General features: G+C 42.4%; 1 protein-coding gene across 2 annotated transcripts in view; it reads right to left on the bottom strand.

Moving 5' to 3' along the window:
* LOC135102983 (uncharacterized) overlaps nt 1–22343 on the bottom strand; it is a 30795-nt gene extending 8452 nt beyond the window's left edge. Inside the window, exons 1-3 of one of the 2 annotated variants that reach the window (XM_064008766.1) lie at nt 22076–22343; nt 21638–21885; nt 16399–16454 (exon numbers count right to left, since the gene is read on the bottom strand). The gene's annotated coding sequence lies outside the window, so the exon portion shown is untranslated. Of the gene's footprint in view, nt 1–16398; nt 16455–21637 lie in introns of both variants that reach the window. The other variant, XM_064008767.1, reaches the window with a different exon arrangement.
* Between the last annotated feature and the right edge of the window lie 1064 nt (nt 22344–23407).

The raw sequence follows: 23407 nt of genomic DNA on the forward strand, positions 1-23407 counted from the left end.
GAATCTGTTTGGGTTTACACGCCATTAAGGTCCACCTCTTTCGTATTCAATCCTGCAGACTGAGTGTAAACTGGGGATATAATGAGGTTAAGTCAGTTGATTTTCCGTTTATATTTATCAACTGCACACCTGTACTGATTTCTTTTAAGATTATCTGAGTCTAGAGACAGTACAAGTCAAGATTATACAAGGAAATCATTCCATCATATTAGCGAACTGTACGTAGAGGCTTCAATATGAAAACTTGCCACACATCTTACTACATGATGTGGTCAGCGGATGATGTGAAAACTGTGGAACACTCCCCTGACATTTACAAGAAAAGTAGATATTCATTCTCAGAAAATTACATTTAGGTTCCAGAAAAGAACAGACTATATAATTGTGTATCTATCTACCGATATATATATATATATATATATATATATATATATATATATATATATATATATATATATATATATATATATATATATATATATATATATATATATATATATATATATATATATATATATATTAAAAAGTTTCAAGCTCATTGCTTTTCAAACAATGGTAGTTCAAAAAAGCTTGGCGCGGCAGCAGTCAGGAACAATGATCAGAGTAACTTTCACAGGAAGACGGACGCGAGTCAGTGCGAGGCCACCACACCTCCCCGACACGTCTCCTCGTCAATCAAGCGTCCTTTATTTGATTTCAGCCCCACTTTCACCTCATGGCAAACTTCAGCAGCCTCCTAGTCATCTGATGAACACCTCGGCACTCGCCACACCACCGTCCACTCTTCACCTGCGGCATTTTTGCTCCTTCCCTCCCCCCACCAAGTCCTTTGCACACAAGGCCTTCCTTATCAGTCACGTACAAAGGATCACCTAAACTGCATCGTGACCTGTGCTGTATTGTTGGCTTTGTGAGGAGTATTAGTTTCTTTTTTTTCTTTTTTTTTTTTTTTATGGGCGTGTTCAGGTACCTTTGGTCCTGGTCTGGCTCTGCTTCTAGGATGGAAAATATTTACGTTTGTGTGTTATGATACGATAACAACGTACATCCCACTTTGTGATACACCTAAGAGCAGCTGTAACTCTCATTCTAACACTGTAAAGCAATGGAGTGACGGGAATTTAGTCTGGTCTGCGTGACATGAAGACAGTGCCAGCAAAGTCTTAGGAAGGTTGCTTGTTATTGTTCATGGAGAAGAAAATTACAAACTAAGCCCAAACTCTTGAGGTCGTTACAAGAAAGACAACGATAGGCATTCTAGCTGATGGGCACGTTACTGCACGACTCCACTTTCATGACTCTCAAGGTCGCTATAAGGGAAATAATGTTCCCTTCCAGACCCACAAAGAGAACTGAGAACATTACCACTGTTGAACGAGACACAATGCAGCGAACTGAACGCAATGCCTCTATCCAGCCACCGACAACCGCACAGCGAGGCTGACGCAAAGTAATGACGACCACGAAATGAGAAAGAGATGACACAGGAAACTCAGGCAGAAGTTAATTATGATGCGCAAAATACCACAGACATATTACTGAGGAAATTAATGCAGTAGTAATGATATGTGACGCAAAGGTGACCGAGCATGAGTGACATGTGGCTGGGGCAGCATGAGTGACGCAGCGTGACGTCAGAGTAAGGCAGGAGAATGCCGAAAGACTGACGAGCCAATGATATAAACGAACACAGTATGAAGTACGGTAGTGGTGATGATGGAAACGGAAGGAAATAAGAAAATACACAATCCTTTACTTGACAAAAAATAAAATAAACAACTAAACAAATAAACAAATAAAATAATAATAATGATAAAAAAAAAATTCAGTTCACCTTTTTAACACCGTTGCATGTATATACATATGTCTACCATTACAACAACGTTCAAATTAACTTGGCGAACAGGACCCTTTCAGCGCCTACTTCTGATGCACTTCATTAGTTGCTCTGAAGAACCAGCACAGTCCTATTCCTCCAGGCCGAAGCAAGCAATTATTTACTGTTACGTAGGGAATGCATTGAACGATGGAAACTGGGTGAGAGAAGAGAGGGTTATCAGAGAGAGAGAGAGAGAGAGAGAGAGAGAGAGAGAAGTTTTATGGTACGTAACACGGGTGGGCAACAGAGGCAGTCAAGAGTAGAATGACGGCAGGACCCCACAGATCCCACCGCCCGCGCCTCCGTGTTGCTGTGCCCTGGCCGCTCCCTCACCCGACAGGCAGGTTAATATGCACCTCTGGACGACACAGAATTAATAGTGCACGTTACAGCTGTCAGGTACTATTGAAATCTAGAGCTTATATAAGTTTATCAGTTCAGTACCCTCAACTTAAGACGCTCGTTTATATTTGCGTTAACTATTTATTCATGTGTGACTAATGTATTCGGATTAACGAAAATACTTATTGTAAAAGAAAAAAAGAAAAAAAAGTTTGGTTGTGTAGTATGAGGGATTTACGAGGTTAAATTTACGTGTTTCATTAATGATCTTTTTAGACCACGACTTTGCACCACATACTAATCATGAACCTTGCTGCGAGAGACACCACACAGCCCTCCCGAGGCTGTGGCGGGGCGGCGGTTCTACTTCGACGCCTCCACTGACCGATTCTCAGCGGCAGGAACGGTGGCCGTGTGGCGGATGGGGGCGGAGAGCTGGGCGTCCAGGGGCGTGAGGGAGACTAAGAGGGAGATGACCTGTCCACACCACTGACGCTACTATTCCTGCGCGGACCACTACCTCAAACGCGCCTCTTTGCCCCACCCCCCAATCCCTCCAACCCCCACCCCTTACTACTCTTACCCTACACCCCTCCAACCTTCCCCTACTGCTATCGCTCTTCGCATTCTACTACCCGACTCATCCCCAATATCTTCGCCCCGCACTCATCATAAAAACTTCCCTCACCTCGCTCTCGTTCACATTCCACTACGCATCCCAAACGAGCCAATATCCTCACCTCTTTACCCATCATTAAACTCGCCCCCCCTTCTCCCTCTCGTTTCCTTTATATCGATAACAACCTCCATCTACCACATTATTTAACCTCCAAGAAATCTTACCCTTTTACCCATCATAAAACTCACCCTCCTTCTCCTCTCTTCTTCATATCTATAGCAACCTCTGTCTGCCACATTACTTAACCTTCTAGTGGTCTTACCCCTTTACCCATCATAAAATCAACCTCTCTTCCCCCTCTCATCTTCGTTACACCCACAACAGCCTCTTCTAACCTTCTTCCATTTATCCTCTTCACATCTACTATCACTCAATACCACTGTTCCCAATGCAAATGCTAATCCACGAACTGCATATTTCCAACAACCATTTCCCATCCCCCACCATCCCTAATTCATTATACGTAACATACCTCCTATCTGCTCCTCCATTCATCATCCAGCAAAAAGTCTGAAACGCCATCCACTCCCCCACACACACTAATATTGCTTTGTTCGCTTCTCAACTACTACACTTCCTTATCCCCCTAGCAGCCTTAACTTCTCTATCTCACGCCCTACACTCCCCGTCCTTCGCTTCAACTCACATTGTACCCTCACGCCACGTTTGTACTTTATTGTAACGCTTTGAAACCCTTCCTCCCCTAACTACAGTGGCGGTGGTGGTGGTAATAATTTATTCCATCCTCCATCACTATTATATTCTCCCGCACCAGATTATCATATCCTGTAGGCTGATTTGAAATTTCTCTCTCTCTCTCTCTCTCTCTCTCTCTCTCTCTCTCTCTCTCTCTCTCTCTCTCTCTCTCTCTCTCTCTCTCTCTCTCTCTTAATGGAGGATGAATCAATGCATCGTTATTTTTAGTCAGTCGTCGTATGTAAATTTTTACTTAGGGCGTTGTTGCTTGTGTATGTAGTCAAGTGTCTGGTCAGTAATACTTGAGTAACAACAATTAGAGCTCGAGCAACAGCAGTATTCGAGTAATAACAGTCAGTACTCGAGTAACAATAGAAAGTACTCGAAAAACAACAGCCAGTACTCGAGTAACAATAGAAAGTACTCGAAAAACAACAGCCAGTACTCAAGTAACAATAGAAAGTACTCGTAAAACAACAGCCAGTACTCGAGTAACAATAGAAAGTACTCGAAAAACAACGCTCAGTACTCGAGTAACAAGTCAGAACTCGAGTAAGAACAGAAAGTACTCGAGTAACAACAGTACTTGAGTAAAAGCACTCAGTACTCAAGTAACTGCAATCGGCACTCGAGTAACCAGTCAGCAACAAAGTAACAGGAGCAGCACAGGTATAGTCAAGTACAGTTTTCCGTGACGACAAGTGCAGCCCAGAGTGTGGTCCAGCCTTCCTTCCCGCACGCAAGGTATACAGTACACATTTATATAAACCACAACTGAAAACGAAACTCACTTCCCAACAAACCAGTTTAGCTTACTTCACATCCTTTTTTTTCCTCCTCTTTTTCTTCGACCATGACGCACCGCCAGCCGCAGCCCAACTACCTCAAGTCATGTCGAGGAGGCGGCGTGCAATATATACAACCTCGTAATTGTGTTTTCCTACGCTAATTGTAATGCAAATGGTGGCAGCACGACGCCCTAAGTGCCCTGCTCCCCATGGCGCTTCCTTCTCCGGTAACATGTAACTGTTCCTAGGCTAAACGCAGGTGATCTCAGCGGGTGGAGTTCCGACTGGGTGCCGCAAGAAGTCGTGAACCACTAGCAAAGGAGAGAAAAAAAATACATGTAAGCGTACCTTCCCTTTCACCTTTACTAATTCGTACTGTGCCGAGGTGCTATTAAGAGCGAAGGTAAGTGCTTACTATACAGAACTGCATGACCTTGTTTTTTTTTCATTTATTTATTCCCTTATGAATAAAGAAGCGATAAGGTGGAAGGACAAAACGCTTATCCAGGGAATGGGAGCGCCGTGGAGGACTCGTTTGCCTTACATTTCCCCATTCCCTCTCCTCCTCAAGCCTTAACGCTCAAGTCTTCTCAGTTCCATCCCAGCACCATCGTCCCTGGCTTACAATACCTCCATCCCTTCCACTTACTCCACCTAAACATTCACTTAGTTCCAATCTAACAACATCGCCCATCACTTATAATACCTACACCCCTTTCCACTTTCTCCACCTAAACATTTACTCAGTTCCAACCTATATAGCGTCATCAGCCCTCACTCACATTATCTACATCCCTTCCGTCTTGATTCCCCATAAACATTCACAGCCTCTCCCGGTCTACATATAAAGATCAAACTTATACCACGTACCCTCAGTAACCCAACTCCTCTCCCGGACTCCCACATCTAAACGCATCCTCGTCTTTCCCTCCTACTTCCTTTCCTTCCCTGTAATCAAACCAGACTCTCCTTTGTCCTTCGATACTAAATTTGTACCTCTTTACAAAATTCCCCTCCCTTTACTTACTATCCACGTCGCCATCTTCATCACCCTCTTTACCGTCAAATCACTCACCATAAACCAAACGAAAAATCAGCAGAATCTTCTCGTCATCGCCACCCTCACTCGAAGACCTGTTCCTCCTTGGCCACACTAACCCCACCGTCCCTTCCCCTCCTTTGCCTTCCCTCTCGCATCAAGGCCCAGGTCTCGTTAGGTCTCGGCAACAGCGTCCTTGGCTACCATCATCACGCTGGACAAAAACTGTGCCTTGAAGGAATTGGGCGGCCGCGTAGGTCACCCTGAGCTTCGGCCTCCGTCCCTCCCTCCCTCCCCCCCCTCTTTCCCTCCGCTGCACGTGGCCCAGCAGACTAAATTCCGGTAGTTTTTTTTTCTTCCCCTCTGTATAGTTCTCTCTCTCTCTCTCTCTCTCTCTCTCTCTCTCTCTCTCTCTCTCTCTCTCTCTCTCTCTCTCTCTCGTGTGCGTGTGTGTACTGGGTTGGCCGAGAAACGAACGACCTTGAGAAAAGCGTGCCTACTTACGTACGTACATGGCAAGGAGTGGAGGAGGAGGAGGAGGAGGAGAGAGAGAGAGAGAGAGAGAGAGAGAGAGAGAGAGAGAGAGAGAGAGAGAGAGAGAGAGAGAGAGAGAGAGAGAGAGAGAGAGAGAGAGATCCACACTTCGATGCAGATCAAAGATACATCGAAGCAATGTAGTGCTGGTGGTATTATTATTATTAGTAGTAGTAGTAGAAGCAGTAGTAGTAGTAGTAGTAGTAGTAGTAGTAGTAGTAGTAGTAGTAGTTATACCATCAACATGTCGTCGTGTCACCTTTACAATACGCCTCCTGTTTGGTTACCTGTCTGCATATCGACCCTCCACACACACACACACACACACACACACATACACATCTTCTCGTTACCTCACATTCATCTATGTTATAACATCTTCGATTATGGAGGTGTGGCAGAGGTGTGTGTGTGTGTGTGTGTGTGTGTGTGTGTGTGTGTGTGTGTGTGTGTGTGTGTGTGTGTGTGTGTGTGTGTGTGTGTGTGTGTGTGTGTGTGTGTGTGTGTGTGTGTGTGTGTGTGTGTGTGTGTGTGTGTGTGTGCGAGCGCCCAGTGACCTCCCTCCCTTGCCTTTTCGTACATGTTTTGCACGTGACTATGTGGAAAGGACGAGGAAACAAGAAGATAAGGGGTGCATCTAGTCGTAGTAGTAGTAGTAGTAGTAGTAGTAGTAGCAGTACATAATACAAACTAGAACAAGCCCTTGAGAGCAAACAAACAGCAATGTCTAGTCAAGCACGAACAAAAAAAAAAAAAAAAAAAAAATCAACACTAAATACCGTTCAATCAAAAACCAAGGCAAACAGCGCACCATCTTTATTTCCACCACCTCATCTTAATCTACTTGCTAATCTTCTTAACTCTTCACCCAGCCTTTCTATCACCACCATAAAAGTAGCAGTAGAAATTGAAAAGCAAACAGGAGGATAAGTACACTGAGCCATTAGTACCGAAGTCACAATTCCGAGGACAAAGGCAAGATGGAATGCGAGATGAAGATAAAGAGAGGGCTACTACAGAAAAGGTGGTAAACGTATTACTGCACAACAAAGAGGCGGAAGGCATAAACAGAGGTGGGGCATACACACTGAGGGAACCTGTTGGAGTAATTAAGGCGAGGATCCCTGCCTGATTTGAGACACTAGGTTTTGTCCCCTCCTCCACAAGTGTTTAATGATAGTATGAGGAAATTAGGTGAGACGGTTATTATTGTTGCTATCATCATTATCGTTGTTGTTGTTGCCGTTGTAGTCCAGTGCAGTACAGACATTCCCTTACCTCCTCTCCTTCCCAGGCTCCCGGTCCCTCAACATTTAACTCGTTCACTGCAAGACAAACTTTCCTCTTCAATACCTATAACTTTCTAGACACTATTTTTGTACTAAGCTTTCGTAAATATTTCCGTCGCGTTAAAAAAAAGACATAATCAACCTTGCTTCATCTCTTTCTTCTCCTGCGTCCCCAAGCACATAACTCTCACAATGCTATGGAGAGTAATGAAGGAAGGCCATTGCAGTAAAAGGGTTAAAGAGTAAGGAAGAAAGAGATGGAGTGAGAAAAAGATGGGCAAGCTAATATCTCACCCTTAGCTTTCCGAAACATTTGTACGTACCACATGTAATGACATACACTGACTGAGTTACGTGTGTGTGTGTGTGTGTGTGTGTGTGTGTGTGTGTGTGTGTGTGTGTGTGTGTGTGTGTGTGTGTGTGTGTGTGTGTGTGTGTGTGTGTGTGTGTGTGTGTGTGTGTGTGTGTGTGTGTGTGTGTGTGTGTGCAGAATTCCTTCCGGCTTTCTTCCATTCTTCCTTCACTCACTCCTTCTTCATTCCTTTCATTCCTCTCTCCCTCCTTCCTTCTGTATCTACCCATTAAATTTTACTCTGCACTCATTCACTCAATAATATACACATTCATTTATTTATCCATTCACTTCACATTACACAACAACAACAACAACAACAACAACAACAACAACAACAACAACAACAACAACAACAACAACAATAATAATAATAATAATAATAATAATAATAATAATAATAAGAAGAAGAAGAAGAAGAAGAAGAAGAAGAAGAAGAAGAAGAAGAAGAAGGAGAAGAAGAAGAAGAATGGGAATATGATGATGATGATGATGATGATGATGATGATGATGATGATGGCGATGATGATGATGAAGAAAAAGAACAACAACAACAACAACAACAACAACAACAACAACAACAACAACAAAAGAAAAAAGAAAAAAAAAGCCAAGAAGACGAGGAAGACGAAGGACAGTAACAAAAAAAAAAAAACAAAAAAAAACACAGAACAAAAGAAGACGACGAAGGAGAACAGGAACAAGAACAAGTACGAGAAGAAAAAAGGAAGAAGGCTAAATAAAACACCCACACATTTTTTAATCATTATTCTAGGCTTCATTATTTTTTTGTGGCTCGCTTCACCTCTTCTTGTTTGTCCTGCACACACACACACACACACACACACACACACACACACACACACACACACACACACACACACACACACACACAACCTTCTTACTAAGTCATCCCTCACCTCTTACCTCTTACTCCTCCTCCCTCACCCCTCACTTCCCCTCCCTCACCCCTCCACCCCCATTTGAGGCCACTATTCACGCCTGCCGAGGAAATCTGTGTACTAGAGCGCTTGTTTAAGGCGAGGCGAAGGACAAACAACACCCGGGAAGGTAAGATGGAAGGAGGATGTGAGGGGGAAAAAATACCCATAACAATGTAATGGTGAGCGAGGTGATTATCTAGGGTTTGTACTGCGACGGCGGCGGCGGCGGTGGTGGTGGTGGTGGTGGTGGTGGTGAGGAGGAGGAGAGGAGAGGAGAGGAGAGGAGTAAGAGGAGGAGGAGAGAAGAAATGAAGGCGAAGACGAAGAAGAAGGAAGGAAGGAAGGAAAGAAAAAAGAAAGAAAGAAAGGAAAGAACAAGAAGAACAAGAACAAGAGAGAAAAGAAAGGGAAGAGGAACAGACGAGAAGACAAAAAATGACGGATTAGGTTTACGTAATGAAGGAACGAAAAAGACAATTTGAAATGGGAGCAAAAGCAACAGCAGCAGGAGGAGGAGGAGGAGGAGGAGGAGGAGGAATGAGATGACCCTGAGGCGTTATATTCAAGGTCAGCCTCTCAACTGACACAGGACGCCTCGCCGCAACTGTTGCCACGGTGCTCGAGTTAAAATAGCGAGTGACCCCTCCTGCCTCAGGGCGCGACCATCCCCCTCTCCGCCCCGCCTCGGCTACACACCTGGCGAGTGGGTCACCGCGTCGACGCCCACCAACTATGCCCGGCAGGTGACCCCAGGCGCAAAGGTAACCCCGCTCAAGGCCGCGTCAAGGCCAGGCCGCGCAGGTGACCGGGGTAGAATTGAATGTAGGCAAGTGTGGTAATTAAACTCTAAGTGTTTATAGGTATACTTATAATTGTTCAGGTGTGCGTGACGTTGCGGTGTTCATTTGTGTGTGGAACGTGTGTGAACGGTGCACTTTACACTTATAGGAGGAGGAGGAGGAGGAGGAGGAGGAGGAGGAGGAGGATGTAGAGAGGGACAATGGCAACAAAAACAATAGCAGGAACGCAACAGAATGAGAAGGAGGAACAGGAGAAAAATGACCACTGAACGTATCAACCCTGAAAAATTAATATATACACGTAAAACAAATCCTGAGTGAACACCTGACTACAGAATGCATAAGTAGACACCTGTACCTAACTCCCAAACCCATATGTATAACACTAGAGTATGTTTAACTCTAAAATTTAACTTTAGAGAATGTATACTGGGTCCTTCACCGCACGTACCTGAACCTCCTTACCAAGTATCTGACACAAGCCTATAATTTCAAGCGCTTTGCTCTCTCACGACTATTTTCAAAGCCCAAACATGATTAGTCGAGTTCACAAGAGTATTTCTCCTGTTAATAATGTGGAAATCTTGTTAATATTTCACTAGAACCGTAAAAAAAAAAAAAAAATTAAAATTAAAAATAAAAAACCAGACTCACTTCAATTTGAGCCTTTTGTAACCGTTTCAGATTACGGTCCTCACCTCGACTCGGTAATACCTGCCGCCCTCCAGCATGCCAGTGTCTCCTTCCTAATAGCGGACTCAAGGCGGAACCTCGAGCCTGGCGTGGTCTCAGGGGAATGTAAATGATATGTAGCGTAGCCTGTCTATACACCATATTCCAGGAAATACACACACACACACACACACACACACACACACACACACACACACACACACACACACACACACACACACACACACAGAGTAATAAGCACGTACACACAAGATTGGTACTAGTAACAGAAACAAACGCACGAAAATAGGAAGGCAGGGTAAGATGGACACACACACACACACACACACACACACACACACACACACACACACCTTTCAGTCGCTACCTGAAAAACAATACCTACCACTACTCTTCAACGCATACGTATGGAGAAATATATTCCAAATCCGTAATTATGAAAGTAAAGAAACAAACAAACAGAAATATATATATATAAAATGTCAAAATCATATTTAATACGGAACTCTATCCAACCCTATTTATTTTCAGTTTTATTTTCATTTACTAATCTATTATTTTTTCTTAGTCGCAAGATTAGACGAGACGTGAAATGCAATATTGCAGGTGTGGAGTGTGAGTGGAAAGGGAGAGGGCAGTCTGGCCAGGGCGTGGGAAGCAACCTTGGCGTGGCGGACATGAAGAAATAAGTGAGTGGCACGGGAGGGAGGAGAGAAGGTGGGTGGGTGGGCGTGTCATGAGGTGCACGATGGGGTGGGACGAGAGAGGGAGGCTGAGAAGGTGAGTGAGTGGATCAAGTGGATGAGTGGGCGTGTCATGAGGTGCAGGATGGGGTGGCACGAGAGAGAGGCTGGAAAGGTGGGTGGGTGGGTGGGTGTGTGGGTGAAGAGCGGATGATGGAGATGGGCGGGTATCGGCAGGTAGGAGCGGGAATAGACAACACGAGGCCCTTCCCTTGGTCAGCCCTTATCGGAAGAGGGAAGGAACGGGGTGTCCTGTGGCTGATAGTTAAAACGAAGCTATTACTGTGTGACCTGATGGGCGATTTCTTCTCTAATTCCAATAAGGTCACGCGGTACTCCACACTGTACCTCCACCTGCCCTAAACACGTGACACATTACCATGCATCACCTTACCAAGCACTGAGATTCTCCCCCAACAATTTATAGTAGTGGCAGATCAAATCTTTCTTCTTTTTTTCTTTTAAAATGGAGCTAGTTTTCTCTAATGCTTTTAACTGGTGTAATGCAATTATGTTAGTCATACAGCCTAGTTAGGAGCAAAAGATCTGTTGCTGCCCGAAATCCGTTATTTTTTTAGTAATTTGTATTCACTTCACTAGCGATAACTACACTGCATACATTGAAAAAGCCTACCTAGTTAGGAACAAAAGGTTAATTGCTGTTTGAAATACATTTGCATTCATTTGTATTAATCTCACGATCACAACAGCAGAGGCAACACATTTAAAACCGACATTTAGATCTCAATAAACCTCTTACTGACTGAGTGACTCACTAAGGAACAATGCATGTCCAATCAACATCTCTAATTGAACTGTCCAAGGTCTTGCTGGAAAGAAAGAAAAGTTTCCAAGGACCCTTTACGTTGAAAGAAATATATTTTAAATATAAATGCAATTAATTTCCAGAAACGATGATAATAACATTTAGCTTCTTCTCCTTCCTCTCATTTTTTCTTCTTGTTCTTATTATTATTATTCATATTATTATTCTTATTATTATCAAGATCATTATCATTGCTCCTCCTTCTCCACCAACTGCACCACAACTCCATTTCAAGACCGCTGCGACTCCCGCCTTACCACACACTACGCTGAATATTGCATCATGAAACACACCAACACATTCATTCTGTCCAAGCCACAGTGTGATTTCCAGGTCCAGCATAAGCAATGGAACCCAACAATGTCACAGTACTGCCACCTCCATACCCTGCCCTGCCCTGCCCTGCCCTGCCCTGCCCTACACTTCTCTATACTCTACCCTGCCCTGTCCTGCCCTACCCTACTCTGCCCTACACTGCTCTACTCTGTCCTGCTCTGCTCTACCCTGTCCTGCCCTACCCTGCCCTACCCTACATGGCACAGAGAGAGAGAGAGAGAGAGAGAGAGAGAGAGAGAGAGAGAGAGAGAGAGAGAGAGAGAGAGAGAGAGAGAGAGAGAGAGAGAGAGAGAGGAGAGAGGAGAGAGAGAGAGAGAGAGAGAGAGAGAGAGAGAGAGAGAGAGAGAGAGAGAGTATAAACTGTAATACAAGAAATAAGTGTTTTAAAAAGTTGTAGGTGATTCTCCAAAAAATAAATAATAATAATAAATAAATAAATAAATAAATAAATAAATAAAATAATAATGTAGCAATGAAAGGGCTGTGCAATTTTTTTTACACGTTTTTAATTCTCGGTCAGCTTCCTTAACACGTAAATAATAGAAAAAAAAATAATAATAAAAGAAAAAGAGCTGTCAATCAGTAAATCAATAAATAACGAAATACACACTTCACACGATGACAGTGAAGAAGTGCCACTCTCTGCTACTACACCTCAACACTGCAACACTGTAACCTTCCCACACACCTCCTTCATCCCTCTCCTTTCGTCAACAACACTTCTGCGTCACAAAATAAAAAAAGATAAATATAAAAAAAGAAGACTGCAATTACAACGTGTCATTCTTTCCTATCGATGACAACAAGCATAACGCAACGGGTGAAAAATAAAACTACCTTCACTCCATTCTTTCTTCCTCACACTTCTTACCACATGTGTGAGTACTACGCTTCAACAATGGAGGGGAGGGGAAGGTAAAGAAACCCGCTACATGTGTTTGCCATTAGTATTGTTCCGATATGGGCGAGATTAGAGCGTAACGATGCAAGGGAGAGAGGGAGGGAGACAGGATAGGGAGAGAGGAGGGAAAGGAGGCGGAGGAGCGAAGGAAGAAAGGAAGAGCCGGACGGAAGCAAGGAAAGAAGAGACGAAAAAAAAATGGAGGGAAGAAAGGAAGGGGAAAAAGAATGAATGAATGAATGGGTGAATGAATGAATGAAGGAAGGAAGGGAGGAAGGAAGGAAGAAAAAGAAAGAAAAATAAGGAAAAATGGAAGGAAGCAGGAAAGGAAGAAAACAAGGAAAAAAGGGAAAGAAAGAAGAAAGAAAAGAAGGAAGGAAGCAAGGAAGGAAGACAAGAGAAGATTGATCGACTTCATTTTTCTTAGCAAGCGCCTAAGGAGGAAAGGGGTGGGGTAGGTCTAGGTAGGTAAAGGTCTACCAAATATGTGTATAAACAAAGTATTAAGCAATTAGCCACACACACACACACACACACACACACACACACACACACACACACACACACACACACAGGTAAGCCAGGCATCCCCCACATTATTGTAGTATCATGTAACAGGTGCCTTCTCTCCTTCCTTCCTTCCTTCCTTCATTCATTTCATCCACCATCACCACCACCATCCCAGGACCACCTGCCCACCTTTCTCTACACCTCATTTATCTCTCCCACCACCACCACCACCACCACTACCAGTACCATCACCTGTGCGTCTCCATCAATCTTACCAATTATCTGAACAATACATGGGCCCAGTTATGTTATCCTAGTTAGAGAGTGGGCGCGTTCTTTGCCTTCTGTGTGTCTGTATTGGTATGTGTACAGAGGAGAGAGAGAGAGAGAGAGAGAGAGAGAGAGAGAGAGAGAGAGAGAGAGAGAGAGAGAGAGAGAGAGAGAGCAGGGGGAGGGTTGGAGAAACGTAGAGAAATAATAACGATAACAGGCATAATAACTCTCTCTCTCTCTCTCTCTCTCTCTCTCTCTCTCTCTCTCTCTCTCTCTCTCTCTCTCTCTCTCTCTCTCTCTCTCTCTCTCAGCAGCGGCCATTAGCACGCCAGCGCGATAACAATTGGCATCCATCTTCACAGCGCCGCCAGGTATGTGCTCCATTCTCCTTTCAGTAAGTCGTTAATTAGAAGACGTTGGAGAAAGTGGCAGGTGTTAGGAATTCACTAGCTCCTTTCAGTCTCTCTCTCTCTTCTTCCCTCATCGACTATCTCCTTCTATCTTTTCTTCTTTCTTTTCTTTTCTTTTTTTTCTCTTTCTTTTCTTCTTCTTCTTGTGTGAGTTAGGTGGCACCAGATCCCCAAAAGACTAATGTGGTTCTATAATGAGATTTGTTACTATACTGTCCTCTAATAGCAAGTTTGGCGTATGAGAACACGCTACTGCCACTGACTGATTCCCTTACTGCCTGATTTGTGTTTTCTCTTATTCTGAAAGGTGCAGCAAACTAATGGTGCATTTCTAAGAATACATCTCATTAATTATAAGGTACAGTCGCGGCCATAAGTCTGTTCACGTGCCATATTATTTTACACTTATTTAGCTAGTTTGTCTTCACCGTGAGTCCTCTGTGGTGTGTTACAAAACCTGGCAACTGATAGACGCTAATTCTAAGGAGGACGTAAGACTGAGGGAAGATATTAATTAAACATAGTAGAAGTGAGGGTGGCAGTTTACAAGACTCCTAATTGCAAATGTACATGCAACATCATCCCACTAAAGGTAATTTGATATTTTACAATTAGGCAGTGATTTTGATAGGAATACAATTAATCTGTTACATAAAAGAAAGAAAGAAAAAAAAAACACCGGAATAGCAGACCAATGAGCGAGTGAGAGCATCAGTCAATGGCAGTGTTGTTACCTTACTCGCATTTCTTAAGTGGCATAGCTCCTGCAACAGTACCTGGAGACACAGAATAGTTAGTATATATATATGCGTCTGAAACAAGGTAGAAATTCAGCTTGGTTAATCCCCGCCCACTTCACTCACTAATGTGCTGTGAAGGAAACGCAGACACAAAAATTTCTTATTAATATGGAAGCAAATTAGAGGAAAACATTGCACTACTGTATATGAGAGTTGATGCATTCTGTTTTCTTCCTCCCTGAATTAATTCTTGCACCTTCACTTCCAAGCCATATTTCTCCATTCTCTCTCTCTCCCTCTCTCTCTCTCTCTCTCTCTCTCTCTCTCTCTCTCTCTCTCTCTCTCTCTCTCTCTTTCTCCAGCCTTGCATTAAACAGAGCCGTTTTTCACCACTACGCTTCGTAATGTCACTCTGCCGCGCCCAGTCACCTGTATAACACTCACCCAACTGTCTCGCCTCCCCGGCATCCGATATTCATTCACTCTCACGCCTCCTGCCTCACGTCGCGGGGAAAATAGTGATGGATGATAATGATGATGATGATGATGATGATGATGATGATGATGATGATGATGATGATGATGATGATGATAGAGGCAAAGAAGTAAAATTATATGATGTGTTTATTTTAATTCCGATTTTGATTTTTTTTTATGGCATAACTGCTTGCTACTTTTCTCCTCAGAGGTAGCAATAGTGGTAATAGTAATGGTGGTAGTAGTGGTAGTAGTAGTAGTAGTAGTAGTAGTAGTAGTAATAGTAGTAGTAGTAGTAGTAGTAGTAGTAGTAGTAGTAGTAGTAGTAGTGGTAGTGGCGGTGGCGGCGGTGGTGGTGGTGGTAATGATGATAATAATAATGAAAAACATCTAGAAAGCAAAGCCGAAGGTGAGGCGCCGCGCAGAAATTTTGCATTCCTTTTCTTCACTTTTTCTCTTCACGTAGTAAAAAAATCAGGTCTCATTGTAAACGCGCGCTATGTTGAGGCGAAAAATGGAAAGTACGTTTTCTTTCACGCTGCAGCGGCCCCGTGTTGAGGAGTGACAGTGAGGAAGTGCGGGGCGTGGGTGGGCAAGGGTGTGACACTGCTTCCTGGAACGAGTGGTGGACGGGGGATCCTGTGTGTGTGTGTGTGTGTGTGTGTGTGTGTGTGTGTGTGTGTGTGTGTGTGTGTGTGTGTGTGTGTGTGTGTGTGTGTGTGTTTTGCTTCCTCCTAAACTACAAAACGTGTATCCAAAACATCTTGGTGGATTAACAAAGCAAACAAAAAAAAATAAATAAATAAATAAAATAAAATAAAATGAAAATGAAAAAAAAAAATAAAAAAAACAAAGGAAATAAATAAACAAATAAACAATTAAAAAAACTGTACGAAAAAAAAATACAACGAAAATACGTATACCTAGAGTTATCAATCACAAAAGGCTACATTACATAACAATGTCCTGAAACCCCATAAATTTGAATCCCGGCATTTTTTCCCCAACAAGAATGCATTAAGGTATTGTATTCCTGTGACAATAATACCACAGCGCAACAAACAAAAAATAAATAAATAAATAGAATAAATAAATAGATGAATAAACTGTAAAAGCAAGTCAAAATGAGAAAACTAACTGTACTCACTCAAGACCGTAGGTGTGCAGATACCACCAGACGAAGGAAGGCTTGATGGGAGTTACCTGAATGAAGAAACAGAAGAAGATTAGCTATGATCATAACCAAATACTGTTTAAATACAAGGAGGGAAGGAGAAGTATACAAGATTGCAACAGCTATATAGTGAAGAAGAAGACATTATTGGGACATACCTGTTTGAAAATAGATATACTGAGGAAACAAAGAGAACAGTGCATAAATTTTGTTTATGAGAAATAGAATCTTGGTTAATTTGGTTTAAATATAAGAATGAAGGGAGAAGTATAAGATTAGAACAGCCATATAGAGAAGACGACATTATTAGGGATACCCGTTTGAAAATAAATATATTGAGGAAACGAAGATAACAGTGCATAAATTTTGGTTGACGAAAAAAGAAAAGAAAAGAGAAAGAAGAAAACAGACGATCCAAACAGTGGGAAGGAACACGTCAGGTAGCGCCAATTCAAAGGCAACACTCCTGAACAACAACTCGGCTCAACTCAACAATACTGTTTACCACACATTAACCTGGTGTGAGAGATTTACACGATACAAATACCAAAATAAATAAGAAGAAACCGGACGAGTAAGATGATGACTTGAGGCAGAACGTGGCCGGCGTACAGGAGGAGGCACCCGCTTATTTCTCTATGGCCTTTACACACAGACAAGGCCGCCGCCACCCGTGTCTCCTCCACTCCCACCCACCCTCCACCACACCCTCGCCGCCTCCTCCCGGATATTGTTCCTCTTCTTTCTTTCCGTTGTTATCATTTCACTTTTACATTTTTCTTCCTATATCATGATGTTGTTTACTTCTAACAGATATGAACTCTTAGGCTGATGCAAAGATAAATACGAGTAGACTAACTGATAGATACATATAATAATAATAATAATAATAATAATAATAATAATAATAATAATAATAATAATAATAATACACTAAGTCTCTCCCTTCCCTGCCCCGTACTCACACACACACACATTCTCTCTCTCTCTCTCTCTCTCTCTCTCTCTCTCTCTCTCTCTCTCTCTCTCGCATAAAAGCACCCAATAAACAACAACAAAATGAAAACGAACAAGAGAAACCAATCCAACAATAAGCATAAGGCACGCGAGACACATTCAGTAATAATTGGACAAGTGAGTTTTTTTCCCTCCTCCTCCTCCAGAAAGACAAACCAGTGGGTCGAGGCGAGGCAGCAAAGACCGTAAGCAACTCACCATTAATAAAAGAGCAATAAAAACTGAATATATTAAATAGCTTAGTGCTAGGTTAGTAATAAAATAAATACATAAATAAATAAAAAGACCAACTCAGACCCTTATGATTTCTTTTTCTTTTTCTTTTTTTTTTCAGGCTATTAAAAGAGTTTGTCTGATTCATTCTGCTATTGCTGTTCATGCTTCTGTTGACAGTAATGCTTTTAATGCCGACGGGTCTGTGTGTGTGTGTGTGTGTGTGTGTGTGTGTGTGTTTCTACTTTTCGTTTCCTTCACCTGATTTTCTTCGTGTTGTGGTGGCAGCGGTGGCGGCGGCGGCGGCAGTGGTGGTGGTGTTGACAAGTGGTGGTGATAGGTAGTAAAAGTAATGACGGGCTGTGGCGGCGTTAGAGGTGATCGAATGGTGTTGGTGGGTGTTGATGGGGGATTAATCATGCAGGTGTAGGTGGCGAGTGGTTTTGAGTAGTAATGATAGTAGTAGTAGTAGTAGTAGTAGTAGTAGTAGTAGACTGTCTATGATGGAGAGGAATGAACGAGTGATGACGATGATGTTAAGTAGCACCAAACATAATACTAGTAGTGATAATATTATACAAGTGTTAAGCGGTGTTCAGAATCAGTATAGGCAGCAGAAGTAGTAGTAACGATGTATATACTGTACTACATCTCTACATACATACATACACACATGCACAAACACTAACTCCCTCAGTGAAACAAGCTAACATTAGTCCTGACAGCAGCGTTCACTCCCGTCAGCCCGGGGTGCTCCATGACCACAAGAACAGCGTGTGTATACATCTTTCCCTCCGCTCCAAGAGAAGGCAAATGTTTCTCCTGCACGCGTCCCTCCCTCCTTCTCTCCCTTCTTCCCGTTCCTCCTCATGTCCCTCCTTCCTTCCTTCTCTCTCTCTCCCTCTTTCTCCCTCTCTCTCTCTCTCCCTATGCGGTTTGAAATAATATTCTTATTTTTTTTTTTTAGATTTTTTTATGTATTTTATTCTACGATTTCACTTTGATATGATTCTTTTTTTTTATATATGAATTGTCTTCCTTGTCCAATCATTGCCTTTGTGTACTTGTATTCTCTCTCTCTCTCTCTCTCTCTCTCTCTCTCTCTCTCTCTCTCTCTCTCTCTCTCTCTCTCTCTCTCTCTCTCTCTCTCTCACCACTCCCTCCGTGCTCCCTCATCCATCACCTGTCCTCCTTCCCTACCACGTGCTAATTGCTCTACTAGTCAAAGTCACTACCATCGTATGACTCTGCAATTTCCTATATTTATAACTGTATTCACCATGTATATCTTTTTTCCTCACTAACAACCTAAATAAATCATACGTACATACATACATCTATACCTATTAGCATTTGCATGACAGCCCCGTTAATGCATTGGTATCTCTCGTCACAGGTTTTCCCTTGAAGCTTTTAACAAACAGTCTTTGGATCTCGTATTCTCAGAAGCTTTGTTCTCGCATCAAGATTATGTTTAAAGGCCACGAAGAAGGTACGTCCGGGAGTCACCATCATTTTTCCCATTGATGATGCAAAGTTCTCTCGTTAAACTATCACTTGAATTATGAATACTATCTCGAAAATCTCAGGGTTACGTGCATTGGAGTTTCTTTTAAAGTTAGTCGAGATGGGACAGGGAAACGCTTGAGAATACGGATCTTAAGAACATAACATAAAAAAAATAAAATAAATAAATAAATAAATAAATAAGGGGAACTGCAAGAAGCCATCAGGCCTACACGTGGCATACCTACCTACCTTCAACAACTACTTCCATCCATAAATTTGTCTACCCTTCTTTAAAACCTCCCTATTGACTTGGCACTAACAACCTGATTATAGAGTATTTTTTTTAAAGAGAATCACGGGCAAGGTCACGAGGGGTGGAGGTGGAGGTGGGTGGGGGGGGAGGGCGTGGAGGATGAAAGGTGGTATGCATGGAGTCCCTAGCTGTCTCATCACTGTTTCTTCATACAAGTAACTGAGTCATGCGTTCCGGAGTGCGTGTGTGCCCTGCAAGATGCCCACTGACTGACACACACATACACACACACACACACACACACACACACACACACACACACACACACACACACACACAGGAAGCAAGGTCAGCAAAAGTAGTTATACAAGTAGTGAGTGCTCCCTTCACTACATTAAACTGGTCAACTCTCCCGTCCAATACTATTCTCACAAGGACCAACAGGGACAGGAGCACATACCTTTGCCCTCCCTCGCACTGATTTGCATGTTGCGCTGCGTGGTTCTGTACGTGCTGCAGGAACTGGGTGGCAACTGAACAAAGCATAAGGAATCATAATACAAGTGACAGCCTCCTAGAAACTCGCCCGGCCCCTCCCATCAGGTCCACCCAGGTCACGTTTATCTGCGCGAATATGGCTAAGTTTAAGGCCATTTCTCCTCAGTATCCCCCACGTGGAGAGAGAGAGAGAGATGCGGCTGTGGTCCCCCGCCTTCCCAGTCATCAAGAGGCAAGGTTACCGCCACCACGGGAAAGGAAAGTTGCGAATTGACTCTGAAAACAATTGAAGTCGCCACCAAGAGTCCTACCCACTTGTTTTAGTTCGACCTCCAGCCAGTGATAAATCAGTTTACATTTTAAAAAGCTTGCCAGTCTCTCTCTCTCTCTCTCTCTCTCTCTCTCTCTCTCTCTCTCTCTCTCTCTCTCTCTCTCTCTCTCTCTCTCTCTCTCTCTCTCTCTCTCTCAGTGCGTGGGTAAGGAAGGAGGATGAAGCCAAGACCTTGACGCCACCCGGATGTCACTTGTCTCTTCTTCAACACTCCTCCCTTTCACTAACAATGAGATGTCCCTCTCTTCCTCCCTTCCTTCTCGTTTTCTCCTTCCACCCGCTCCTTCGCGTCTCCCTCCCTCTTTATATCCCCTAATCTCAGCCATTATGCTCCTTTATGTATCACTTCCGCCCTTAACTCCATCTTGCCAGCCCCCTTATCTTCTTTTTATCTATAGCATCCAAGTTCTCCCCCACGTTTATTTCCATTTCGACCTCCTCTCCTCTTCCTCGTCCTCCTCCTTCTCCTCTGCTTCCTCCTCCAGCACTAAGGCTAGACACTCAAGGCTTCAGAACGACTACTCACTTCAGCAAATAATTTAAGAGTCACGGATTATCGCTTTTTTTTTTTTTTTTTTTTAGTTCACCGGGAGAAATTTTCACGAATTCGTTTGGTCGTTTGAATAACAGGAATAAATAAATAAATAAATAAATAAAGTGAAATAATCAATAACTACGAACGAATAATACATGATAAATAAATAAATAAATATATGACACATGAAAAGTTACCGATGGCATATGTGTGTGTGTGTGTGTGTGTGTGTGTGTTTCTGGAGCTACGCGGGGTTGGGGAATGTATTCAACAAGTTTTCCACCAAGTAACGCGCGGCAAAGACCCAAGCACCGTCAGCTACAAGTGGTCTGCATGATTAGAACACCACATGAATCATAAACTAATGCAGTGACATCTAGTGCGAAATTCATGAACTAATAGGCCCTTCTATCTACTGACTCAAACTTTTCCATGCCTGCAACATCTAACAGCGAGATATCACACTAACAATCAATATACGTTTCCATTTACTGACGAAATCTGCTTCCTCAAATTAGCCTCAGCGCAATTCATCCATGACACAGAAAATTGAAGAGATCGGTAAATCTTAAGAACAACAACTCCAACAACCCCAACTCTTTCCATTCAAAAAGGAAAAATTGACGGTTGTTTTGTTCACTTTTCAGCAATAGTGCTTTGTTTTAAAACCTTCAAAGATGTGTTAAGGGCAGAAAAGTATAGTACGCGTCCTCAACATTTGGATCAGATCGACGTGCAGTTGTTCTTTGATTTTTTTCCAAGAACTCTACTACTAAATAAAGTAACAAACAAGCAAGCCAACAAACATACAAACAAACAAACAAAAGAAAAAGAAAAAGAATGTGTTGTATCTTACCACTTGGCGAGATTCCTCACGTCCTTCCCTGCACCACTTATCTCCCTTCGTGTTGGTTCCGATTTTTACGAAGATCCACGCATGACGCAACACTTTAACACAATTAGCATTCAAACACAAAATTTTCCGGTGATCCGTTTCAATACCTGCTTTCCCGGATTTAAGGCGGGTATTATGGAAATAATCTTTGCCTGGTAATTTACAGACAGTGGCTGTTTATTTCTGGCCATTGTTCTTCCCCTCGTGATCTATACAATGAATGGATCAACAATTAAATTAATAAACTGAATGAATCTAAACCTAACATATCATAACATAACCATGGGATGAAAATGATACTGTTAATTTAATATTATCCTCTAAGACAAAACAAGCACGCGTCACATGAACCTGAAACGCTGAGTGATGCTGACATGACACTTCCTTGGTCTGATCTACCTGATTTCACAACGGGGGAGGAGACATGGAGGGAGACGAAACAGGAGACTTAACACACGCTTGTTATTTCTTAGAAGCTGGGAAGCACAAACAAAGCTAGACCGCAGCACTATCACCACGAGCACATACGAATTCTTGTTACCTTAGTGATGTAAACAACCCATACGCCAGTCATACAAATTACCGGTGCTACATTTCAGTCAAACCAAAATAAAATATACAAATAAGTAAATAAAAATTGGTTAATTAATTGCTTAATCATTGATGATAGTAAAGTTACAACAACAACAATAACAATAACAACAACAACAACAACAACAATAATAATAATAATAATAATAATAATAATAATAATAATAATAATAATAATAATAACAATAACAAAAACAACAACAACTACAATAAAAAAAAAAAATATAATGATATATGTCTACATGCCGGCAACCAACCATAAGGGGTTGTTCAGAAAAAGTACCAAACACTCATACACATGTGACACATCAATCACACTCTTAGCTCTTCTAGCCCCTGGGGAATAGTCTTGTGGACAATCCTACTACACTCGTACTTAAACCAGCTTGGGTTCGAATACATGTACTCGTACTCGAGTGCACAATTCATGTACTCGTACTCATACTTTAGTACACAATATCATGTACTCAGGTTTAATATTTCTGAAGTATTTTTACTCGACAATTTTGACAATTTTATGAATACCTTAGAATACAGCCAACAAATTTCAGAATGTGGTGTGGTATTTCATGTGTAGGTGGAGGTATAAGATGAGGGTATAACGTCTGTCCCTGGGGAAGCCAGGTAACCTGGGTTGTACCAGTGAGGTAATGTGAGATCCAGCTGCCGCAATTCCCACACCAGCTGTTAATCTGATAATTGGTGTTAATATAGGGAGTGAGAAACGGCTGTCAAATGCTGCCAGGATTGGCAGGCCGCTTCACTGAGACGCTGAGTGATCCAACCCTACCAGGCATCAAGCAAGATTCACCTCAAACCCCCCATCGATGAAATTTAACTTTCAGTTAAATTCTGAAATCTTTAACTTTTATGGTTGTTGTTGGCCTGTGTGGGAAAGGTCGGGTAACTACAGCTGCCGCAATTCCCACACTAGCTGTTAATCTGCTAATTGGTGTTAATATGTGAAACCTGTTATTTGTATTTAAGTTTCACTATCCCTATTACAGTAACATACCACACACACACACACACACACACACAAACAATTTGCTGTTGAAAAAAAAACGTACTTGAGTATAGCACAAACTATTCATACTTGGACTTGAGTTCAAGTATAAAACGGAGTACTTGTGGTTGGGT

Source organism: Scylla paramamosain, chromosome 8 (genome assembly GCF_035594125.1).
Source record: "Scylla paramamosain isolate STU-SP2022 chromosome 8, ASM3559412v1, whole genome shotgun sequence".
NCBI lineage: Eukaryota > Metazoa > Arthropoda > Malacostraca > Decapoda > Portunidae > Scylla > Scylla paramamosain.